General features: G+C 37.2%; 1 protein-coding gene across 2 annotated transcripts in view; it reads left to right on the forward strand.

The window, feature by feature from the left end:
• Positions 1 to 397: 397 nt before the first annotated feature.
• Positions 398 to 12,894, forward strand: part of sema4ba (sema domain, immunoglobulin domain (Ig), transmembrane domain (TM) and short cytoplasmic domain, (semaphorin) 4Ba) — a 56,135-nt gene continuing 43,638 nt past the window's right edge. Inside the window, exon 1 of one of the 2 annotated variants that reach the window (XM_028041488.1) lies at positions 398 to 567. The gene's annotated coding sequence lies outside the window, so the exon portion shown is untranslated. Of the gene's footprint in view, positions 568 to 11,767; positions 11,975 to 12,894 lie in introns of those variants that run through there. The other variant, XM_028041481.1, reaches the window with a different exon arrangement.

The following is a 12,894-nucleotide window of genomic DNA, read 5'->3' on the forward strand; positions in this document are numbered from 1 at the left end:
TATGCTCCAGACCTACACTCGCACACAGGCACAGTCTTTGCCCCAAAGGAACGAGGACATAATAGGGTACATCATCCATTCTGACAACAAAGCCCAGTGATCGTACACAATTAAGAGCAGTTGATTGAATTATCTCATAGGTCTGACTCCAACTACTGAGAGCATTTTGCAGCCACCAGATCATAAATATTAAATTTGGGCTTGTGTATGCACTGAAGCAGTGACAGGGAGTGCGTCGTTTCAAGGAGCACCTCCCTTCCCCTGTCCACTCCTCTCCTACCCTTCCACAGAGGCAGCCTATGATGTAATGCTACTGCTGCTGATAGAGCAGCCCCCTCTCTTGCCTTTTTTTTTCATATTTTCCTCCCCTCCCCTATCCGATCTGCTTCTGCTGGTGCTGATCTCACCGGCGGTGATAGTAGCTGTGGATGCATGCGTGCGGTGCCGGCTTAGCCGCATCCTTGGGCATCTCTTGAGCATCTCTTGGGATTCCTACAGAGCTTCTTTTCCTCTGTCACCACTTGCAAGAGAGAACCTCCAACTGACCTTGTCCTCTGCTGATAAAAGGTATTTCAACTGGCTAATAACAGAGGAGATTAATTGCAAAATGAAAGAAAAGAGATGGAAAGAGTAAAAGAATGATAGACAGCAAGGTTGACGGAGTGTGCAGTTAGCTGCAGAGTAAATTGTTCTGCTTCTTGTCGCCTTAGTCCTGGATGCCATAGCAATTGCTCTGTCAGTGTGCGTGCAAGTAGTATGGTGTTCGTTTCCATGGTAAAGATGACAGATTCCTGTGCTGGCATTGTGGAGAGCTGCAATTACCTTTTAGTGTGGAATGATTTCTTATCTCTTGTGCAGTGGCTTGGAGATGTCGAACAGATTTTACTGACATTTTTCAAGATCTCTAGTATTATTTCACTTTTTGAACCTAAAAGAGTCTGTTTGTATTAGGTTATAATTTATTTGACTTTTTTGGACCATATGGCTGACTTTGACCTGCCTGCTCTACAAAAACTGGGCGTGTACAATGAGCATCATCTAGCCAAGATGAGTGAACCAGTGGTTGTTTTCTGCATGCAGATTTTTGACTGTCATGGACAAGAACAGAGGTTTACTGTATATCACTTGGATGCTGAGTCAAACACTTTTCTAACTTAAGGTGTTTGGATTTAACATAAGATCCTAAATTGTTTTTTTTAATCTACATTGTGCCATTATTTCCAGGAGTTTTCCTAACCATAACTCATGCTCTAAATCAAATGGTAAGTTAATATTTCATGTCTCAGTTGCCTCACATGTAGATGCCCTTATAACTAATTCATCCGCAGGATCTTCCCTATTTTAATCACCGCCCGTCTGTGCTTCTTTTCGTTTAATTGTAGCCATTCATCTTACTGGGTCATTTCCCAGAGTGCACAAACCAGCAGGAGGATAATGTTTCCCTTTATTTGTAATTGGTATAAGGAACCAATAATTATCTAATTGAAATTGTCAGTGGCCCATTGGGATCTGGATCTGTCTATGGTGAGGAATCCTGAGTAACCAACATCCATGAAACACTCTGATTGCTCTGTAAGGGTTTCTAGTTTTGCCGTACTGGGGAATAGTAATACTGTCTACATAGATAGGCTTGTAAAATACAATGACTCAAGGCATGTTAGGATATTTTAGGGTATTCTAATTGATTATTTGATGTTAATTTGTACTTTTCAAATGTCAAGGTAGACTTTTGTGGAGGTCCTTTCTCACAGTAGCTCTGTCATCCACATTAGCAGCTTTACCTTTTATAATGCCATTTCAGATGTACTGCATTCACTGTAGCTCTCATTTTAACCCATAGATGTCGCCACAGAAAAAATCTGCTACTCTTCAACAAGTGGTACCTAAAGAATAATCTAGAAGAATTACATTTTTCATCTTAAGCTTAACCATATAATACTTTGAGGCATTATCTTAGTTTGTTTGGAACTTTGAACCTTTATCTTTGGATGGGGTTTCTAAAAAAATGTTTCTCGATTTTTACTGAAGATGTATCGCATATTTGATTAGTCACCATTTGATTATTATTTTTCCACATAACTAGCCAATTCACCATTTGATTATTTTAGTTTTGTGACCTCCTTATTGTGAGGAGACTGCAGCTATCTTTGTGCAATTCTGTTTTCTATGGCGAAAATTGTCCTACAGGATGTGTTCCAGATTATCTTTTGAAGACTTATTTGACACTTTTGGTTTTTGGTTTGAGTACTCTTGTTTTGATTAACATGTTGCTCTCATTAGGCTGTGTTCCAGGGCTTTTAAGCACACTGTTGTCCAGCCTCTTATTAAAATGCAAAGCCTTGATCCAGCTGTGCTGTCTAACTGCAGAACAATGTAAATGCTGAAGGTTTTAGAAAAAATTTGTTTCTATTCAACTTCAAAGATTTTTAATCACCTTCAACATTTGTGGAAAAATTCCAGTGTGGTTTTTGAGCACATCCCACTACTGAGTCATGCCTTTGAAGAGATTTTAATTACAATAGCTTAATTGTTGACTTTGGAAATTCTGTTTTATGTTTCTTGTCTGACATTGTGAATTAAAATATGTTGCTTTCATGACTTGAATTTGTAATTGATACTATAAACCAGACTGGTTTAAATCAACCTGAGAAATAAGAGCTTCTCAGCGGAGTTCAGGACATTGCCCATCTGAAGCAGAGCAGCACAAAACAGCACAGCTTGATGCTGCTACATCTGTACACATGCATGTGCCTTTAACAAACAATGTATGCCTCATGCTGAAGTGCAACAAGACAGAATAAATCAATATTTCAATATTTCTGTGGATTTTATTCAAATACAGTTATCTATTAATGCCAACAGATGGCCTTTCAAAGGAAATGTTAATACATTGCTTACTACACTAAAAATACATTAAAATAAAGCATCTGGTTGGTGCACTGAGCACCAAGCAAATGCTGCTAGTGTGGATTGGTTCACTGAAAATGATTGGGACATATATTTCAACAGAGGATCTAATACCACAACCCTGAGTTGCCCTTTAGGGTCCTGTTCTTAAATTGCTTTTCTCAGTTGTTTAACATTTGGATGTTCCAAGCTCCCTCAAATTGGAAAAAAAAGGTTAATTATATTGTTATATTATGCTTCTGCAAATTCCAAGTCAGTCTAAATGTTATGAAATATTTACATATTAAAGAACTGGAAAGACTTACATTTATTTTGTCACAACTGGACAACTGTAGTAATTTGTATTTTGGTTTGAATCAGTCATCTCTCCACCAATTCCACATTGTACAGAACTAATATAATATTTTAACAGGCACTACAAAGCAGAAACACATAATTTCAATCTTGATTTCACTGCCTTCCACTCCACTCACAGACTAATTACATTTTTTTCCATCAATACTTTAATACTTAATGATGTTCTCACCACCCACACCAAATCAGCACCCCCACACACCAGGTAGTTTCTTATTTTGCCGTTATTTAAAACAATTTTTTTTCCACCTGACTTGAATAGGAAACTCCTGCATACTTAATTTGCCGTATTAATTTCTTCTTCAGCATACGATTTTAATGTTGATTTTATTAGATTTTTCAATTCTGGTTGTATAAATTAGTTTTTGCTTGAATGAAGTATTTTGGTTATCCTTGCTTGATTTTGCATATGCAACATAAATATACTTGACATTGACAGTCATATTGAGGAATCAATACCAGCACACAACACAATTGCAGCAGAAGACGTAATGCAAGAAGTACATCTAATCAAAAAGTTGTTTGGAATCAAAGCATTTAAAGTAGCACTGTTGTCATTTTTATATCCAGGTCCTTACTGTATTACCACTCAAGACAATTTTTGTTGATTAGTGGCAATTTTTCATTTGAAGATGGCGAGTAATTAAAGTAATGTTGTGTTAAGTGTAAGGCTTACTCATTAATAAAGAACAATACACATGAAAAATAAAGATAAATATTAAAAAGCAAAGGACTGACAAGCCCTGTTGCTCCAAATCCCGTGTAATTCCCTGTGCATCAGATATCAGAAAGAGAGATAGTTAAGAACTTTTGACTGAGCTCAGCTCTTATGTGAGAAAAGGAAGAGGTAATTGATTTTATGTCAAATTTCACTTAATGAGACTCCTAAGACCTTCTGGCAGGCAGAGACTATCAGTGCCATGTAGGCCTGCTGATTTACATCATATAACCTGGATTTTTTTTCTCTCTCTCTATACCTTCTGTCAACAGTCATTGAAAATACATAATATATTTTTACATGATCTCCATGAATGTTTGGTGTCAGACCATACCAGTCCAGCAATTATAGATTTTTATATTAATTGGATAAAATTGGTGTTTGGAGGTATTTCATACAATGGAATAATAAAAGCTGTGATTGGGTTTTTATTGTTTATCAGTTTTGACTAGTTATTTGACTGTTCTGCTAGCTAGTGAAACAGACAGTATATCCAGATTATGGAGCAAAACAAACAAACAAAAAACCCCTCAAAATAATAGATACTCATTAAATATTCCTAATTTATTTGCAACTTGGGAACATCTGCTGCACCCTTAACTCTAAACCAGTTAAGTTGAAGTTTTAACAAGAAATAGCCAATAAAACATTAAAAGGCAAAAGTAACCCTGTATAAATTTAGATTATGTTCATCTGTTTGTGGTTGTGTTTTCAGCCAACAATGCATAACTAAGCAGAGCAGAAACATGCCAAAACATAGAGTATATGATGAAAACATTTCAGAATTTGAAAACCAAAATTTATGAGGCTGAAATAGGAACTTTGGCCCTTATTAATTAATTTTAATTTCATTCATATTACTCCAATAACCCAAAATAGAAATTAAAATGTGTAACTGATCTTTAACAATGATGTAACATCGTAGATTATAAGAGGACTGATTGAAAGTGGCATAAATAAAGCATTGCCTCTTGGATATCTATTAAGAGAATTGTGGATTAATTAATTAATCTTAACTTGCATTAAAAATGTGTTTGTGCTTTTCTGGTGATCTAGTATACCCTAAAGAGGAAGCCCCCTCATGAGTTTATAGTTTTGCCTTCAATTAACTTATACAACCAGCGACATTGAAAAAAGACTACCACAGTATAATCAGTTTCACAGCTTTACTTTATGACATGAGCTGTGTGCTTTGAGAAAAGGGAAAAAAGAGCCGAGCTCTCTCAGTATGGAGGAGGTGTATCTGTGTGGGGGAGGCAGACCTGAGTTGGAAATCGCAGACAAGTTGAGCCGCTGCCACGGACGTGGTGGGCCACCTGAGGGGCGCTCGAGCTGTTCCTTTTGCTCCGATGAATTTCAAACAAGCCCACTTGCTTTGGAGAAGAGCCACTTGTTCTTGTATGACAGCATGCTGATCTGATAAACTGTTTAGCTGTCTAAGCTATCACATATAGTGTTCTGCTAGCTAGTAAAACAGACAGTATAACCAGATTATGGAGCAACAACCACATATTGTGAAAGAGCGCATGATGTTAGAAGTCATACAGATTGCATGAGGAGGTGGTGAACTTGTGATGGGAGTGCAGGAAACTTTAAAGGCAGTTTCACACTTAGTAATATTTGGATAACATTGAGAAATCCTGGATGAATCCAGCAGTTTAATACAAGACAATTGGTCCAGGCATTGATCTAAATGCCCATAAACACATACTGCCAAGGGTTGGAGGACTTTCCTGCCAGAAGGCACGAGTCCCACAAACCCCTTCTGCTGGAAGCTTCATGAAGGAAAAAATTAAAGCTTTTTGTTTTTTTAGACCAAGTCCAGGTATCACAGCTCCTCTATTTCAACAAATGGAAAACCCCCTACAAAACTCACATCATCCTCAGGCTTTAGTATGTGTGAAGGGAAGATGATTGATCATATGCCACTGGTGTTATACACCGTGTAACTTGTTCTCATCATGCTCTGTCCCAAAATGAGTCACACATCACAGTTTTTCCTCCTGAACTTGAAACATTTTCCTCCAGAAGCAATTTAATAAAAGACAAAGTTAAAAAAAAAATAATAATAATTATGGCTTCATGAATTGATAGTAACTCATCCTTAACTTTTACAAATTAAATTACTGCGGTTACGTGTTGAAAGTTGAGACACAAAATGTCCAGATATTGGGAGTTCCACAGAAAGATATCTGAGATTCCTAAGTGGCTGCAAATATTTCCAAACCCGGCATGACCCATAATAAACATACCGACTGTTCACAAGTATAGAACAGAAGAACACTGTTTAGTTTTTCTGTCCTCTGAAAGTTCCACTCTCTCTGACTCTTTTGCAGCCTGGATGAACCAGACATGTCACTGCATTTGGTAGTGTCTGTTGATCAGTCTGCCACATTTTTAAAATAAAATGTGGCAGACTGATCAACAGACTTATACTGACCACATTTGGAACACCTCGCTGATGCAATTTCTTATTTATTTTTTGTTTTATTTGTAGTCCTTATTACTCAGGAACAGTGATGTTGAGAGCCAATTAAGGAAGAGATGAAAATCATCAGACAGTTTTTCAATACAAAAGGAATAACTTTCATAAATATAGATGAAAGAAAAGGGATAACATCTTTCTTTTCTAATTAAACTTTTTTTCTTTTATTAAAGTCTTGAAGCTGATGCTGGCAGAAAATTTAAGATAATGTACAGTTGCTTTTTGTTCTTGTTAGTGATGCTTATAGCTTTTTTATTGGTGATGAATATAAGAACATTTGAGAATATTTGTGCATACTGTTTTGTTAATTAAACAGTTACATCTATAAAAATAGCACTTTTGTTCAAAATCAAGAATTTATATAGCTGTTCTGTAATAGTGTAATTTGCGGTAAACCTCTGAGGTCAAAGGGCAAGTGTAAGCATTGGTTGGTCAAGGACATAGTTAGTCAAAGTTGTGACTTTGCTGAACTTTTTTAAAATCCTCAGGGAGTTCACTGAACAGATGCTTGATGTAAGAGTTGACTAAGGTCTTTCCGTTGTTATGCAACTGTCAACAACCTGTAAGGTGCGTGGGGGTGTTTTAGCTAAAAGGTGATATATTTGTCATAGTTTGTTAACAGCAGCTTTATTGCTGAATATAAGTTAACCAAGGTTGTTCAACTTTTTTCCCATTGAAAAAGTAACAAAACTAGTGTAAGAAAACTAGTGTGCTCCAGAGAAAAGTGTTTGATTATCACTAGGTCTGCAGCCTAGGCAATAAAATAACAATAAAAAAGAGTTATTTTGATCTGTGAATTAACTGTTTGGAAATCCATTGTCACTGAAAAGTAAGTAGTACAAGGAAGAAGAAGTCATGCTGTTTGTTTTTTTTCTATGACATATTTCTATCAAACACACCCCAGAATCCCAGCATTTTTTCATACTGGAGAGTTGCAATGACAAACACACTCTATCACTGTGAAACTGTGAAGTTGCACAGTGACACAGTCAAACAGCATTATTCCTGAACTCTGAGGATGATTTAAGATTTAAATCTGAAATGGCACAATTTACCAGTTGTTGACGGGGCCTCTGGCCCCCACAAAGGATTTAAGTAGACTAGTGCTCATATCTGTTGGGCTTCCATTTGACTAATATGTGGAACATGAGGACTTATCGCTGAGCTGTATTTCCTCAGCTGTTAATCATTTACGCATAATGAGCTGTCAGCGCTTCAGCTTGGTGTGTGCCAAACATGAAGAAGGTGGAAATTGATTAAATTTCCTTTTTTATGACAATCATAAAAGGGGATGCTGTAGCATATGCCTGAATGTAAATGCCATAAAAGCAAAGAACTGTGCAGTTGCATAGTGTCACAAAACGCAATAGTTAAGTTATTTAGAAACATGTGGAATTAAATTTGCAAGGCATCATATTGAGAATGAATTGTTAAATATTTTCAGGAGACAAAACAAAAAATATTACCTTTGAAAATAGCTGTTATGTGCTGTTATAACACAAAGAAGTAACAATAAAAAAATCTTGCTTATTTGAGAATATCTTATAGCTCTCTGTAAATGAAATGTATCATTTTGTTTTTAGTTGATCTCATTTTACTTTAATTTAGTTGTGTTTACATTTCTATGTTTTATATTTCTATGGTTTATTTTTTATTTTTTTTCCTACGTGGTATTGAACATATTGATTTCTACCAATCATTGTTTAATTTTATTACCACAATTATTTTTTTTTAGATATGTAGTACATTTTATTATGTTCAAACTATTTTTAACCATTATTTTAAATATGTAGCTCAAACGAACCTTTGCGACATTTCGAGAGCACACTTAATATTTAAAGATGAGTTTGGAAAGTCTGCCCCAGGAGTCATTTATGTCCCATAGCTCATTTACAAAAGGAGTTCTGCAGGGCACCAACAGGTGGTTCTCTTCAACCTTAGGCATGTCAACAGTTCCAGACTGGAAGTAATATGCCCAATAGTGGCTTTAAAAAAAAATTGATTGAGTATCCTCAGTGTGGTTTTAGAGTGAGGAATCTTGAGTTTGTAGAGAAACACTGAGGCAGCAGGCAGACTCCCAACACCTCAAACTTGGCTTCATGTCGTCCTCCTTAGCAGTTGCCTAAAGTGTATAATTAGCATCTGCTATTTTAGAAAGAGGCGTCCTGTCTCAACACCCCGCTATTTTACACTTCTCTATGTTTACCCACGAAATTATTTTGGAGCAAGCATGTGAAGTTATTTGGTAACTCTCCGTGAAGTATTTCATAGCACTCTGCTGTATATTCATTAGCATCTTATCCACAATCTACAGACGTACATTATTTCTTGTGAAACCAGTTCTGTACCAAGCACATACAGTTCAAATAAGTTGTTATCTATTGTGTTTTGATATAACATTAAGCTATATATAGTTCTTTTGAGCTGACTTTTCCCTTAACAATTACTAAGAGGGCCCCCTCTGAGACTAATACGTCACATTTGTTGTTCTTTTAGTACAATGGCCTAAAAATCATCCTTGTTGGAGTTTCTTAAGAAGCACATTATGTCTATGCTTCACACAGCAAATGACCTGATTTAAAGCTCTACAGGAGCATTGTCTATGAAATTGCATCTGCTCTAAAGTGGCATCTGTTGTTATTGTCAGCTATAGATTTCATGATGAAGTTTAAATCAGATTGTTACTCATGTGTTTGTGGAGATTACTGTGAAGAATATAAAGAATGTTCCCAATGCAGAAACAAATATGTAAACAACCCGAATTTGAATGCTTGCCATAGAAGTGTTGTCTTTGGGCCTTTGAGAAACAATATGCTACTAGAGGGTAGCTTGGTAACTATATAGCCTGGACAAGTGGCTGTAGTATAGTATAGTATAGTATAGTATAGTATAGTATAGTATGATATACTGCATAGTATAGTATGATATACTGCATAGTATAGTATGCTATACTGCATAGTATAGTATAGCATACTATACAGTATCATAAAGTGACTATACTGTAATTACTCAAAACAGCAAAAATGTTTTGGCCCTCTTTTGACACCAAGATGGAGTTATAATCAGTTTGACTGAGTCTCAAAATGTTTTCTTAAGATCCACATAATTTTTGATATCTTGATGAACATTCTTATACTCTCAGTTTATGTATGTTTGAATTTCCCGTGTGGAATATACAATTGAAACGGCCACTGAAGTAAGTTTGTCACCAACTTCCAAATCCTCAAATTTCAATATGGCCACCACATGTGTAAAATGTGCTGATGGCTGCAGTAAAACTGCCAGTTCATCATTATGTTTCATAGCATTCAACAAAGAATGCTATGAACAGTAAATCCTAACATCCAACTGTAGAAAGAGTACATACATTGCCTTTTTAATAAAACAAATGACTGTGTTTATTTACTGGCTTATTATGCACTTCAGAGGACAGATTTAAAGTATAAAAGTCTTTAAAACAGACCTGTTAGGCTTGGTGCCTGAGCTGTAACAGCACTGTACTTTTCTCTCATTGTGCTGATTTTGTTCTTCTTGCTTTCCCCCTCTCTCTGGCTACTTGAAGTTACTGTAATTATGATAATTAAAGTCAGACTTTATAACGATGCTAACATCTGGCTGAGGGGCAAACACCTGCAGTCTGAACTTACTCCCAGGAGAGATAAAAGAAAAAAGATCATGCTTCCACTTTTGTCTTGCAGGAGCATGCTTACGGATGACTAGTTTATCTTGTGATCCCTAACATTACAGAATGTGTTTTGTTACTGATGTGGCTGCTAAGCACATAGTTATCAGCTTTCAAGTCTGCTCAACCATATGCCTTCGCTTAGCCTACATTTGAAGAAATTTCCCTTTTAAATGAAAAGTTTTATGAGTACACTGTGGCTGAATATATTTAAAAGAAGTCAGTTGGACTGCCTCATTTTAAACATTGGGGTATAGACACCAAACCGCTTCTTAGATTCATTAGATCCATAGCTATGTTTGTTAATAGGATTCATCCATCGCATTGTAGTACTTTGTGAAAGATTAACTTGATGCTTTCATATTTTGGCAGCGTGCTTTCCAGAGGGAGGAAGAGCAATCTTCAAACACTGTGCTTGGACAGAAAACCTAAAGTTTAGGCTGATAAAACCTGTGAAGAAGTAGCATCCAAACAATTGTCATTGGACTCTAGCATGTTGATCACAAATTTTTAATATATTGTTAGCCCTGTTGCTTCAAATCAAGAAGGTTCCAAATTCACATCCTTACAGGGGATCTGCAAGATCTGTGAGTCCATAGACATCTAGTGGCTACAAGTAAGAGACATTTATTATTCTTTCTTATATGAAAAAATTTAAATAAAAAAAAATTGCATTTCTTTTGTTCAAAGGATGTTAATATAGCAGAGTCTTCATTTAGATGTAACAAGTCCAACAGCACTTGGGAAGGGAGCAGCAACTGTCAAATCTGTTGATGTCTAAACAGCAGGGGGTTTGATTAAGAAGTCAGTGTAACTCCTTACACACCAATAATGTCCATCCATCAGTTCACATTCAGTCTCCATGGTAACCAACTCTTGAACTCGCTGCTGAGTGCCGGTAGCCTCTGCTGCTTCAGTACTGCATCATACAAACAACACAGCATAGAGATCAAAATAGCTTTCAAAAGTATATGTTTTTGTCTCATCTGAACTGAAAGACCTTAGCTGCTAGCATGTGTTGCTAAGGAGATGGTCTCAAACAAAAACACTGCAATCTCTTATTTGCAGGGTTTCATCCTAGGTGTATTTAATGCTGTCCAAAATCTACCTTGTTATCCACGAGGGATCTGTTAGCAAAAAAGAAAAAACGCAGCAATGTAGCTGTTCTGTGTAGTTGAGCCTTAAGGTGTGCTCAGCAAGCATTTATGCCTCCTATCACACCACACTTTGTATCCTCACTTGATCAGTTCAGCAAACAAGGCTGCCCCTTACACAGACCATCCTTCCCATCATTGTTCATCTATCATTGACGGCTGTCCATAACTCCATTAGGAAACAAACAATTTAAAAAATGCCATACGTCTCTGTGTTGCCCTGTGATGGACTGACGATTCGTCCAGTTTGTATGCCACCTCTTCCCAATGACTGCTAGATTTCTAAAACTGCACATTTTTATTGAAGGTTTTCAAAGTCCTGACAGCTACTCAGTGTTTGTGAAAAGACTGAGAGGTTGTGAAACTTTTTTTTTCTGTTTGTGCCATGTGCTCTGTCCCTCCCTCTCTCTCCTCCTGATGGGAGGAGCTCCACACTAAGTGGATGCATGCTGTAGTACCGTACACTGTCAGAAAGACAGAGAGAGAGAGAGAGAAGGACGTGCGGACACACAGCTGTCCTCCAGCAGAGCTTTAGATCAGCTTTTCCTGTGAATTCTTCTTTGACACTTTGCCTGCTGAGGAATTAGTCTTTTTTTAATGTCACCACCTACAGAAGGAAAGCCTGTTTGAGATGTGAAAGAGAGTTTTGGTTTCACGCCTGGCTGACACAGACCGTAAGTAATACTGTTACAGACACTACCCTTCTGTTCATTAACTGTTCAGTGCCTCCGCTGCATGAATCATTGATGTTGCAGTTCTGGTTACCTGTGATGCCAGGATAGCCCTGCTGGAGAGTTATAAAATGTTCATGAACCACACTATGTTGGGGTCATTGTTGGTTTTTCTTTTTAAAAAGAAAGTGGGTGTGATGTGAGAGAAGACAGCCCTCAGCCATCTCCAGTCAGTCTTTATCGTAAGATGATAGCATGGCAAGAGGCTGGTCATTAAATACTCGCTCTGAATGAGAGCATCTATAGTGGGTGAGTTTGCATGTGGGTTTGGAGAGGATACGGTTGCATTACTTAATATTGGCCTTTAACTTATTTTCTCTAGAATCACAACTATTTAAAAGGGTATTAGGCATCTTAAGACTTGATGACTTGTGGGTCTCTAGAGGAGCAAAGAAGGGAGCTCCTTCAAGTGGAGCCACAACAGCTCATCAGGTCTAAGTCTGTGTCTGCTAAGGGGCTTTTCTTCTGATATGAGTAACTGAATGTGTCAGCAAATGCACTAACATCCTCTCCCAGGAAGGAAACGTTGCATAAACTCTGAAGGAGTGTGGAAAGTCTGATGAATCAAAGCAAGACAGAGTATACTGAGCAGCTTCTGGTTTTTGAAATTTGAACACTAGCACAACGAGACTGGTGTACTTTCTTTTGTGTTATGAAACTGGACAGGGCTTTATGAAGTGACCCAGGAACAACAGATAAGCCTCAGGTGCTTTTTTGTGAAATTCAAATCTGTCACCCACACACACTGCTGACAGTGCAATCAACGCTGATGCTGTAAACTTGCCAGAAGTGTGGGTGACTGCTAATGGATGGGAACCATAAATGGAAACGTCTGTCAAGTGGTTTGGGTCAGTTTATGATTT

Source organism: Xiphophorus couchianus, chromosome 2 (genome assembly GCF_001444195.1).
Source record: "Xiphophorus couchianus chromosome 2, X_couchianus-1.0, whole genome shotgun sequence".
Taxonomy (NCBI): domain Eukaryota; kingdom Metazoa; phylum Chordata; class Actinopteri; order Cyprinodontiformes; family Poeciliidae; genus Xiphophorus; species Xiphophorus couchianus.